This window comes from Bufo bufo, chromosome 4, assembly GCF_905171765.1.
Source record: "Bufo bufo chromosome 4, aBufBuf1.1, whole genome shotgun sequence".
NCBI lineage: Eukaryota > Metazoa > Chordata > Amphibia > Anura > Bufonidae > Bufo > Bufo bufo.
Genome location: NC_053392.1, coordinates 4,388,281 through 4,401,309, shown reverse-complemented (window position 1 = coordinate 4,401,309; position 13,029 = coordinate 4,388,281).

Here is a 13,029-nt window from a genome sequence, read left to right as displayed (position 1 = left end):
CACTCTCAGCTCCAGACCACTCACACGTCTCCTGTCAGCCATGCAGAATCCCCCACTCTCAGGTCCGGACCACTCACACGTTTCTTGTCCGCCACACAGAATCACCCACTCTCAGGTCCGGACCACTCACACGTCTCCTGTCAGCCATGCAGAATCCCCCACTCTCAGGTCCGGACCACTCACACAGAATCCCCCACTCTCAGGTCCGGACCACTCACACGTCTCCTGTCAGCCACACAGAATCCCCCACTCTCAGCTCCGGACCCCTCACACGTCTCCTGTCAGCCACACAGAATCCCCCACTCTCAGGTCCAGACCACTCACACGTTTCTTGTCCGCCACACAGAATCCCCCACTCTCAGCTCCAGACCACTCACACGTCTCCTGTCAGCCACACAGAATCCCCCACTCTCAGGTCCGGACCACTCACACGTTTCTTGTCCGCCACACAGAATCACCCACTCTCAGGTCCGGACCACTCACACGTCTCCTGTCAGCCATGCAGAATCCCCCACTCTCAGGTCCGGACCACTCACACAGAATCCCCCACTCTCAGGTCCGGACCACTCACACGTTTCTTGTCCGCCACACAGAATCACCCACTCTCAGGTCCGGACCACTCACACGTCTCCTGTCAGCCATGCAGAATCCCCCACTCTCAGGTCCGGACCACTCACACAGAATCCCCCACTCTCAGGTCTGGACCACTCACACGTCTCCTGTCAGCCACACAGAATCCCCCACTCTCAGCTCCGGACCACTCATACGTTTCTTGTCCGCCACACAGAATCCCCCACTCTCAGGTCCGGACCACTCACACGTCTCCTGTCAGCCATGCAGAATCCCCCACTCTCAGGTCCAGACCACTCACACGTCTCCTGTCAGCCACACAGAATCCCCCACTCTCAGGTCCGGACCACTCACACGTCTCCTGTCAGCCACACAGAATCCCCCACTCTCAGCTCCGGACCACTCATACGTTTCTTGTCCGCCACACAGAATCCCCCACTCTCAGGTCCGGACCACTCACATGTCTCCTGTCAGCCATGCAGAATCCCCCACTCTCAGGTCCGGACCACTCACATGTCTCCTGTCAGCCATGCAGAATCCCCCACTCTCAGGTCCGGACCACTCACACAGAATCCCCCACTCTCAGGTCCGGACCACTCACATGTCTCCTGTCAGCCACACAGAATCCCCCACTCTCAGGTCCGGACCACTCATACGTTTCTTGTCCGCCATACGTTTATACTTGTTGCCCTTTTTTTTTTTATTACTTTGAATTTTCTGCCAAATAGATGACAAAGAAAAGGAAAATCTTTCCTCTTCAGGTAGACCAGACGTCTCAGCACCAGAAAATGTGCCAAACTGCAGATGAAACCCGTATGCCCCAAAAACCGGTGACAGGAGACATAGGCTGTCAGATGACCTCACGTGATGCAAGTCTCTCAGATCTTCTAGCCTCTATCACTGGAGGAACCATGACAGCGACTGCTAATGACCGCTTCCATTATGGCAGGAGGTGCGGGGAGCAGTGAGTCTAGCGCTCCACTAGCTGCACTCGCCTCTCCTTGGTCTTCTTCCAGGCAACGTCTATTCACAGTGCAGCACGTACCGGATGAAGACCAGGGAGCGGCAGCACCGCACGGAGCAGGAGAGGGAAGTTTATTATTTTCTATGTCTGATCTGTGGCTGATGGAGGTTGGGGTCATGGGGTCGGCTGAGGATTTGATCTGAGTAGGGTTGTCATCCGGCCGGGGTCTCACCGTCCACGCTGGTAATTTAGTGGCACTGCTGATGCTTTTTTTTTGTACCGGCAATAATAATTGCTGGAGCGCTCATTACTACAAGCGGTGAACACTCGCTGCTGACCGGAGGACAGGACCTGGGAGACGTCATCCCGCTGGAGGCCGGTCCTGTACTGAGCTTCCAGTCAGCAGTCAGTGTTCACCGCGGCGCCATCAAATGGAAGAGGGGAGTTTTGTTTTGGGTTTTTTTTGCACAGAAAAGAGAAGGGGCACTAATGGAGGCATTACAATTACGGGGGGCATTAATAATACTGGGGGCTCTAATGCCCCCCGGTCACTATTAATACTAAAGGGGGCTAATTGGGGCATTAATATTATTGGGGAGCAGTAATGGGGGCATTCTTAATTCTGGGGGCACTAATGAGGGCATTACTATTACTGGGGGCACTAATGGAGGCATTACAATTACGGGGGGCATTAATAATACTGGGGGCTCTAATGCCCCCCGATCACTATTAATACTAAAGGGGGCTAATTGGGGCATTAATATTATTGGGGAGCAGTAATGGGGGCATTATTAATTCTGGGGGCACTAATGAGGGCATTACTATTACTGGGGACGCTAATGGGGCATTACTATTACTGGAGGGAACTAATAGGGCATTGCTATTACTGGGGGCACTAATGGGAGCATTATTAATTCTGGAGGGCACTAATGGTATTATTAATTCCGGTGGGCACTAATGGGGGTATTACTATTACTTGGGGCACTAATGGTAGTATTACTATTACTGTGGGCACTAATGGGGCATTACTATTACTGTGGGCACTAATGGGGACATTACTATTACTGGGGGGAAGGATGGGAGCATTACTATTACTGGGGGCACTAATGGGGCATTACTATTACTGGGGGCACTACTATTACTGGAGGGAACTAATGGGAGCATTACTATTACTGGGGGCACTAATGGGAGCATTACTATTAATGGAGGCACTAATGGGGCATTACTATAGCTGGAGGCACTAATGGGGCATTACTATTACTGGGAGCACTAATGGGAGCATTACTATTACTGGGGGGCATTAATGGAGGCATTACTATTACTGGGGGCACTAATGAGGGCATTACTATTACTGGGGGCACTAATGGGAGCATAACTATTACTGGAGGGAACTAATGGGGCATTACTATTACTGGGGGCACTAATGGGAGCATTATTAATTCTGGAGGGCACTAATGGCATTATTAATTCCGGTGGGCACTAATGGGGGTATTACTATTACTGGGGGCACTAATGGGAGCATTACTATTACTGGAGGCACTAATGGGGCATTACTATTACTGGAGGCACTAATGGGGCATTACTATTACTGGGAGCACTAATGGGGCATTACTATTACTGGGAGCACTAATGGGAGCATTACTATTACTGGGGGGCATTAATGGAGGCATTACTATTACTGGGGGCACTAATGAGGGCATTACTATTACTGGGGGCACTAATGGGAGCATAACTATTACTGGAGGGAACTAATGGGGCATTACTATTACTGGGGGCACTAATGGGAGCATTATTAATTCTGGAGGGCACTAATGGCATTATTAATTCCGGTGGGCACTAATGGGGGTATTACTATTACTGGGGGCACTAATGGGAGCATTACTATTACTGGAGGCACTAATGGGGCATTACTATTGCTGGAGGCACTAATGGGGCATTACTATTACTGGGAGCACTAATGGGAGCATTACTATTACTGGGGGGAATTAATGGAGGCATTACTATTACTGGGGGCACTAATGGGAGCATTACTATTACTGGAGGCACTAATGGGGCATTACTATTGCTGGAGGCACTAATGGGGCATTACTATTACTGGGAGCACTAATGGGAGCATTACTATTACTGGGGGGCATTAATGGAGGCATTACTATTACTGGGGGCACTAATGGGAGCATAACTATTACTGGGGGAACAAATGGGAGCATTACTACAAACCGGATTCCAAAAAACGGAAAATACAAATGTGATCGCACACTACATCCAGCACTCTGCCCTGCCTCCATGCTGGATGAGACATTGGTGTACATTTTGGCCAAAGCGTAATAAGCCACTCATTACGTCAAGGTCGCCTCTATGGAGTGGTCCCTAACACTAGCTCCTACCTGTTTATGGGCCATGACAGCCACACAAAGTCCAGGGAATGCAGGTGCAGCATGCACGCCAAGCACACTCTGCTTTTAACCCCGTCCGGTGCCATTACAGCTTTCATCGGATCCAGGGATGCAAGTACCAACATGCATGCTGAGCCCACCATATACTTCTCCTGGAGCCAGATGGCTAATGGTAGGTTCTATACAAGCAGACTCAGTTTTATACTGACTTTAAAACCAGCCTCCAGGACAGATTGACTGGTCAGGTGTGCATGACTCAAAGGAGATCGCCACGCCTCCAATATATGTGGGCTCAGCATGCATGTTGGTACTTGCATCCCTGGATCCGATGAAAGCTGTAATGGCACCGGACGGGGTTAAAAGCAGAGTGTACTTGGCGTGCACGCTGACCTGCATTCCCTGGACTTTGTGTGGCTGTCATGGCCCATTAACAGGTAGGAGCTAGTGTTAGGGACCACTCCATAGAGGCGACCTTGACGCGGTGAGTGGCTTATTACGCTTTGGCCAAAATGTACACCAATGCCTCATCCAGCATGGAGGCAGGGCAGAATGCTGGATGCAGAGTGCTATTGCATTTGTATTTTCCGTTTGTATATGTATTTCGCCATAGTGATCTGCACCTACATACAGGTTGTGCGGACTCAACCCCCCGGATTCCAAAAAAGTTGGGACACTATACAAATCGTGAATAAAAACTGAATGCAATGATGTGGAGGTGCCAACTTCTAATATTTATTCAGAATAGAACATAAATCACGGAACAAAAGTTTAAACTGAGAAAATGTACCATTTTAAGGGAAAAATATGTTGAATCAGAATTTCATGGTGTCAACAAATCCACAAAAAGTTGGGACAAGGCCATTTTCACCGCTGTGTGGCATCTCCCCTTCTTCTTACAACACTCAACAGACGTCTGGGGACCGAGGAGACCAGTTTCTCAAGTTTAGAAATAGGAATGCTCTCCCATTCTTGTCTAATACAGGTCTCTAACTGTTCCATCGTCTTGGGCCTTCTTTGTTGCACCTTCCTCTTTATGATGCGCCAAATGTTCTCTATAGGTGAAAGATCTGGACTGCAGACCGGCCATTTCAGTACCCGGATCCTTCTCCTACGCAGCCATGATGTTGTGATTGATGCAGAATGTGGTCTGGCAATATCCTGTTGAAAAATGCAGGGTCTTCCCTGAAAGAGATGACGTCTGGATGGGAGCATATGTTGTTCTAGAACCTGAATATATTTTTCTGCATTGATGGTGCCTTTCCAGACATGCAAGCTGCCCATGCCACACGCACTCATGCCACCCCACACCATCAGAGATGCAGGCTTCTGAACTGAGCGTTGATAACAACTTGGGTTGTCCTTGTCCTCTTTGGTCCGGATGACATGGCGTCCCAAATTTCCAAAAAGAACTTCGAATCGTGACTCGTCTGACCACAGAACAGTCTTCCATTTTGCCACACTCCATTGTAAATGATCCCTGGCCCAGTGAAAACGCCTGAGCTTGTGGATCTTGCTTAGAAATGGCTTCTTCTTTGCACTGTAGAGTTTCAGCTGGCAGCGGCGGATGGCACGGTGGATTGTGTTCACTGACAATGGTTTCTGGAAGTATTCCTGAGCCCATTCTGTGATTTCCTTTACAGTAGCATTCCTGTTTGTGGTGCAGTGTCGTTTAAGGGCCCGGAGATCACAGGCATCCAGTATGGTTTTACCGCCTTGACCCTTACGCACAGAGATTGTTCCAGATTCTCTGAATCTTCGGATGATGTTATGCACAGTTGATGATGATAGATGCAAAGTCTTTGCAATTTTTCGCTGGGTAACACCTTTCTGACATTGCTCCACTATCTTTCTGCGCAACATTGTGGGAATTGGAGATCCTCTACCCAACTTGGCTTCTGAGAGACACGGCCACTCTGAGAAGCTCTTTTTATACCCAATCATGTTGCCAATTGACCTAATTAGTGTTAATTGGTCTTCCAGCTCTCCGTTATGCTCAAATTTACTTTTTCCAGCCTCTTATTGCTACTTGTCCCAACTTTTTGGGGATTTGTTGACACCGTGAAAATTGGAATCAACGTATTTTTCCTTTAAAATGATCCATTTACTCGGATTAAACGTTTGATCTGTCATCTACGTTCTATTACAAATAAAATAGTGACATTTGCCATCTCCACATCATTGCATTCAGTTTTTATTCACAATTTGTTTAGTGTCCCAACTTTTTTGGAATCCGGTTTGTATTACTGGGGGCACTAATGGGGACATTACTATTACTGCGGGCACTAATAAGGGCATTACTATTATTGGGGGCACTAATGGGGGCATTACTATTACTGGGTGCACTAATGAGGGCATTACTATTACAGGGGGCACTAATGGGGACATTACTATTACTGCGGGCACTAATAAGGGCATTACTATTATTGGGGGCACTAATGGGGGCATTACTATTACTGGGTGCACTAATGAGGGCATTACTATTACAGGGGGCACTAATGGGGACATTACTATTACTGCGGGCACTAATAAGGGCATTACTATTATTGGGGGCACTAATGAGGGCATTACTATTACTGGGGGCACTAATGAGGGCATTACTATTACAGGGGGCACTAATGGGGACATTACTATTACTGCGGGCACTAATAAGGGCATTACTATTACTGGGGGCACTAATGGGGCATTAATATTACTGTGGGCGATAATGGGGGCATTACTATTGCTGTGGGCACTAATGGGGCATTACTATTACTGGGGGCACTAATGGGGGCATTACTATTACTGGGGGCACTAATGAGACATTACTATTACTGGGGGCACTAATGGGGCATTAATATTACTGGGAGCACTAATGGGGCATTACTATTACTGGGGGCACTAATGGGGGCATTACTATTACTGGGGGCACTAATGGGGGCATTACTATTACTGGGGGCACTAATGGGGCATTACTATTACTGGGGGCACTAATGGGGGCATTACTATTACTGGGGGCACTAATGGGGGCATTACTATTACTGGGGGCACTAATGGGGCATTACTATTACTGGGGGCACTAATGGGGCATTACTATTACTGGGGGCACTAAAGGGGACATTACTATTACTGGAGGCACTAATGGGACATTACTATTACTGGGGGCACTAATGGGGGCATTACTATTACTGGGGGCACTAATGGGGGCATTACTATTACTGGGGGCACTAATGGTGGCATTACTATTACTGGGGGCACTAATGGGGGCATTACTATTGCTGTGGGCACTAATGGGGCATTACTATTACTGGGGGCACTAATGGGGGCATTACTATTAGGCCTCATGCACACGACCGTTGTGTGCATCCGTGGCCGTTGTGCCGTTTTCCGTTTTTTTTCGCGGACCCATTGACTTTCAATGGGTCCGTGGAAAAAACGGAAAATGCACCGTTTGGCAGCCGCATCCGTGAGCCGTGTTTCCTGGCCGTGAAAAAAATATGACCTGTCCTATTTTTTTCACGGCCAACGGTTCACGGACCCATTCAAGTCAATGGGTCCGTGAAAGAACACGGATGCACACAAGATTGGCATCCGTGTCCGTGATCCGTGGCCGTAGGTTAGTTTTTATACAGACGGATCCGAAGATCCGTCTGCATAAAAGCTTTCTCAAAGCTGAGTTTTCACTTCGTCAAAACTCAGAACCGACAGTATATTCTAACACAGAAGCGTTCCCATGGTGATGGGGACGCTTCTAGTTAGAATACACTACAAACTGTGTACAAGACTGCCCCCTGCTGCCTGGCAGCATCCGATCTCTTACAGGGGGCCGTGATCAGCACAATTAACCCCTTCAGGTGCGGCACCTGAAGGGGTTAATTGTGCTGATCACGGCCCCCTGTAAGAGATCAGGGCTGCCAGGCAGCAGGGGGCAGACCCTCCCCCCCCCTCCCCAGTTTGAATTTCATTGGTGGCCAGTGCGGCCCCCCCCCCCTCCCTCTATTGTAATAATTCGTTGGTGGCACAGTGTGCGCCCCCCATCCCTCTATAGCATTAACAACATTGGTGGCCAGTGTGCGGCCTCCCATCTCCCCCCCCCCCCCCCCATCATTGGTGGCAGCGGAGTTCCGATCGGAGTCCCAGTTTAATCGCTGGGGCTCCGATCGGTAACCATGGCAACCGGGACGCTACTACAGTCCTGGTTGCCATGGTTACTTAGCAATAGTACAATAGTAGAAGATTCATACTTACCTGCTGCTGGCTGCTGCTGCGATGTTCGTGTCCGGCCGGGAGCTCCACCTACTGGTAAGTGAAAGGTCTGTGCGGCGCATTGCTAAATGAACTGTCACTTACCAGTAGGAGGAGCTCCCGGCCGGACACAGACATCGCAGCTCCCAGGTAAGTATGAATCTTTTACTATTGTACTATTGCTAGTAACCCGCTGCCACCAATGATTTGGGGGGGGGGGGGGGGGGAGGCCGCACACTGGCCACCAATGTTGTTAATGCTATAGAGGGAGGGGGGTCCAATGGGGGGCGCACACTGTGCCACCAACGATTTATTACAATAGAGGGGGGGGGGGGCGCACACTGTGCCACCAACGAATTATTACAATAGAGGGAGGAAGGGGGGGGGGGGCGGGGGGGCGCACACTGTGCCACCAACGATTTATTACAATAGAGGGAGGAAGGGGGGGGGCGCACACTGTGCCACCAACGAATTATTACAATAGAGGGAGGAAGAGGGGGGGGGGGCGCACACTGTGCCACCAACGAATTATTACAATAGAGGGAGGAAGGGGGGGGGCGCACACTGTGCCACCAACGAATTATTACAATAGAGGGAGGAAGGGGGGGGGCGCACACTGTGCCACCAACGAATTATTACAATAGAGGGAGGAAGGGGGGGGGGGCGCACACTGTGCCACCAACGAATTATTACAATAGAGGGAGGAAGGGGGGGGGGGCGCACACTGTGCCACCAACGAATTATTACAATAGAGGGAGGAAGGGGGGGGGGGGCGCACACTGTGCCACCGACGATTTATTACAATAGAGGGAGGAGGGGGGGGGGGCGCACACTGTGCCACCAACGAATTATTACAATAGAGGGAGGAAGGGGGGGGGGGCGCACACTGTGCCACCAACGAATTATTACAATAGAGGGAGGAAGGGGGGGGGGGCGCACACTGTGCCACCAACGATTTATTACAATAGAGGGAGGAGGGGGGGGGGGGGGCGCACACTGTGCCACCAACGAATTATTACAATAGAGGGAGGAAGGGGGGGGGGGCGCACACTGTGCCACCAACGATTTTTTACAATAGAGGGAGGAAGGGGGGGGGCGCACACTGTGCCACCAACGAATTATTACAATAGAGGGAGGAAGGAGGGGGGGGGCGCACACTGTGCCACCAACGAATTATTACAATAGAGGGAGGAAGGGGGGGGGGGGGCGCACACTGTGCCACCAACGATTTATTACAATAGAGGGAGGAAGGGGGGGGGGGCGCACACTGTGCCACCAACGATTTATTACAATAGAGGGAGGAAGGAGGGGGGGGCGCACACTGTGCCACCAACGAATTATTACAATAGAGGGAGGAAGGGGGGGGGGGCGCACACTGTGCCACCAACGAATTATTACAATAGAGGGAGGAAGGGGGGGGGGGGCGCACACTGTGCCACCAACGAATTATTACAATAGAGGGAGGAAGGGGGGGGGGGCGCACACTGTGCCACCAACGAATTATTACAATAGAGGGAGGAAGGGGGGGGGGGCGCACACTGTGCCACCAACGAATTATTACAATAGAGGGAGGAAGGGGGGGGGGGCGCACACTGTGCCACCAACGATTTATTACAATAGAGGGAGGAAGGGGGGGGGGCGCACACTGTGCCACCAACGAATTATTACAATAGAGGGAGGAAGGGGGGGGGGGGCGCACACTGTGCCACCAACGAATTATTACAATAGAGGGAGGAAGGGGGGGGGGGGGGGGCGCACACTCTGCCACCAACGAATTATTACAATAGAGGGAGGAAGGGGGGGGGGGGCGCACACTGTGCCACCAACGATTTATTACAATAGAGGGAGGAAGGGGGGGGGGGGCGCACACTGTGCCACCAACGAATTATTACAATAGAGGGAGGAAGGAGGGGGGGGGGCGCACACTGTGCCACCAACGAATTATTACAATAGAGGGAGGAAGGGGGGGGCGCACACTGTGCCACCAACGATTTATTACAATAGAGGGAGGAAGGGGGGGGCGCACACTGTGCCACCAACGAATTATTACAATAGAGGGAGGAAGGGGGTGGGGCGCACACTGTGCCACCAACGATTTATTACAATAGAGGGAGGAAGGAGGGGGGGGGGGCGCACACTGTGCCACCAACGAATTATTACAATAGAGGGAGGAAGGGGGGGGCGCACACTGTGCCACCAACGATTTATTACAATAGAGGGAGGAAGGGGGGGCGCACACTGTGCCACCAACGAATTATTACAATAGAGGGAGGAAGGGGGTGGTGCGCACACTGTGCCACCAACGATTTATTACAATAGAGGGAGGAAGGGGGGGGGGGCGCACACTCTGCCACCAACGAATTATTACAATAGAGGGAGGAAGGGGGGGGGGGGCGCACACTGTGCCACCAACGATTTATTACAATAGAGGGAGGAAGGGGGGGGGGCGCACACTGTGCCACCAACGAATTATTACAATAGAGGGAGGAAGGAGGGGGGGGGGGGCGCACACTGTGCCACCAACGAATTATTACAATAGAGGGAGGAAGGGGGGGGCGCACACTGTGCCACCAACGATTTATTACAATAGAGGGAGGAAGGGGGGGGCGCACACTGTGCCACCAACGAATTATTACAATAGAGGGAGGAAGGGGGTGGGGCGCACACTGTGCCACCAACGATTTATTACAATAGAGGGAGGAAGGGGGGGGGGGGCGCACACTGTGCCACCAACGATTTATTACAATAGAGGGAGGAAGGAGGGGGGGGGCGCACACTGTGCTACCAACGAATTATTACAATAGAGGGAGGAAGGGGGGGGGGGGCGGGGGGGCGCACACTGTGCCACCAACGATTTATTACAATAGAGGGAGGAAGGGAGGGGGGCGCACACTGTGCCACCAACGAATTATTACAATAGAGGGAGGAAGGGGGGGGGGCGCACACTGTGCCACCAACGATTTATTACAATAGAGGGAGGAAGGGGGGGGGGGGCGCACACTGTGCCACCAACGAATTATTACAATAGAGGGAGGAAGGGGGGGGGGCGCACACTGTGCCACCAACGATTTATTACAATAGAGGGAGGAAGGGGGGGGCGCACACTGTGCCACCAACGATTTATTACAATAGAGGGAGGAAGGGGGGGCGGGCGCACACTGTGCCACCAACGATTTATTACAATAGAGGGAGGAAGGGGGGGGCGCACACTGTGCCACCAACGAATTATTACAATAGAGGGAGGAAGGGGGGGGGGGGCGCACACTGTGCCACCAACGAATTATTACAATAGAGGGAGGAAGGGGGGGGGGGCGCACACTGTGCCACCAACGATTTATTACAATAGAGGGAGGAAGGGGGGGGCGCACACTGTGCCAACAACGAATTATTACAACAGAGGGAGAAAGGGGGGGGGGCGCACACTGTGCCACCAACGAATTATTACAACAGAGGGAGGAAGGGGGGGGGGGCGCACACTGTGCCACCAACGAATTATTACAACAGAGGGAGGAAGGGGGGGGGGGGGGGCGCACACTGTGCCACCAACGAATTATTACAACAGAGGGAGGAAGGGGGGGGGGGGCGCACACTGTGCCACCAACGAATTATTACAACGGAGGGAGGAAGGGGGGGGGGGGGGCGCACACTGTGCCACCAACGAATTATTACAACAGAGGGAGGAAGGGGGGGGGCGCACACTGTGCCACCAACGATTTATTACAATAGAGGGAGGAAGGGGGGGGGGGCGCACACTGTGCCACCAACGATTTATTACAATAGAGGGAGGAAGGGGGGGGGGGCGGGGGGGCGCACACTGTGCCACCAACGATTTATTACAATAGAGGGAGGAAGGGAGGGGGGCGCACACTGTGCCACCAACGAATTATTACAATAGAGGGAGGAAGGGGGGGGGGCGCACACTGTGCCACCAACGATTTATTACAATAGAGGGAGGAAGGGGGGGGGGGCGCACACTGTGCCACCAACGAATTATTACAATAGAGGGAGGAAGGGGGGGGGGCGCACACTGTGCCACCAACGATTTATTACAATAGAGGGAGGAAGGGGGGGGGCGCACACTGTGCCACCAACGATTTATTACAATAGAGGGAGGAAGGGGGGGGCGGGCGCACACTGTGCCACCAACGATTTATTACAATAGAGGGAGGAAGGGGGGGGCGCACACTGTGCCACCAACGAATTATTACAATAGAGGGAGGAAGGGGGGGGGGGCGCACACTGTGCCACCAACGAATTATTACAATAGAGGGAGGAAGGGGGGGGGGCGCACACTGTGCCACCAACGATTTATTACAATAGAGGGAGGAAGGGGGGGGCGCACACTGTGCCACCAACGAATTATTACAATAGAGGGAGAAGGGGGGGGGGGGGGCGCACACTGTGCCACCAACGAATTATTACAATAGAGGGAGGAAGGGGGGGGGGGCGCACACTGTGCCACCAACGAATTATTACAATAGAGGGAGGAAGGGGGGGGGGGCGCACACTGTGCCACCAACGAATTATTACAATAGAGGGAGGAAGGGGGGGGGGGGCGCACACTGTGCCACCAACGAATTATTACAATAGAGGGAGGAAGGGGGGGGGGGGCGCACACTGTGCCACCAACGAATTATTACAAAAGAGGGAGGAAGGGGGGGGGCGCACACTGTGCCACCAACGAATTATTACAATAGAGGGAGGAAGGGGGGGGGGCGCACACTGTGCCACCAACGAATTATTACAATAGAGGGGGAAGGGGGCGCACACTGTGCCACCAACGAATTATTACAATAGAGGGAGGAAGGGGGGGGGCGCACACTGTGCCACCAACGAATTATTACAATAGAGGGAGGAAGGGGGGGGGGCGCACACTGTGCC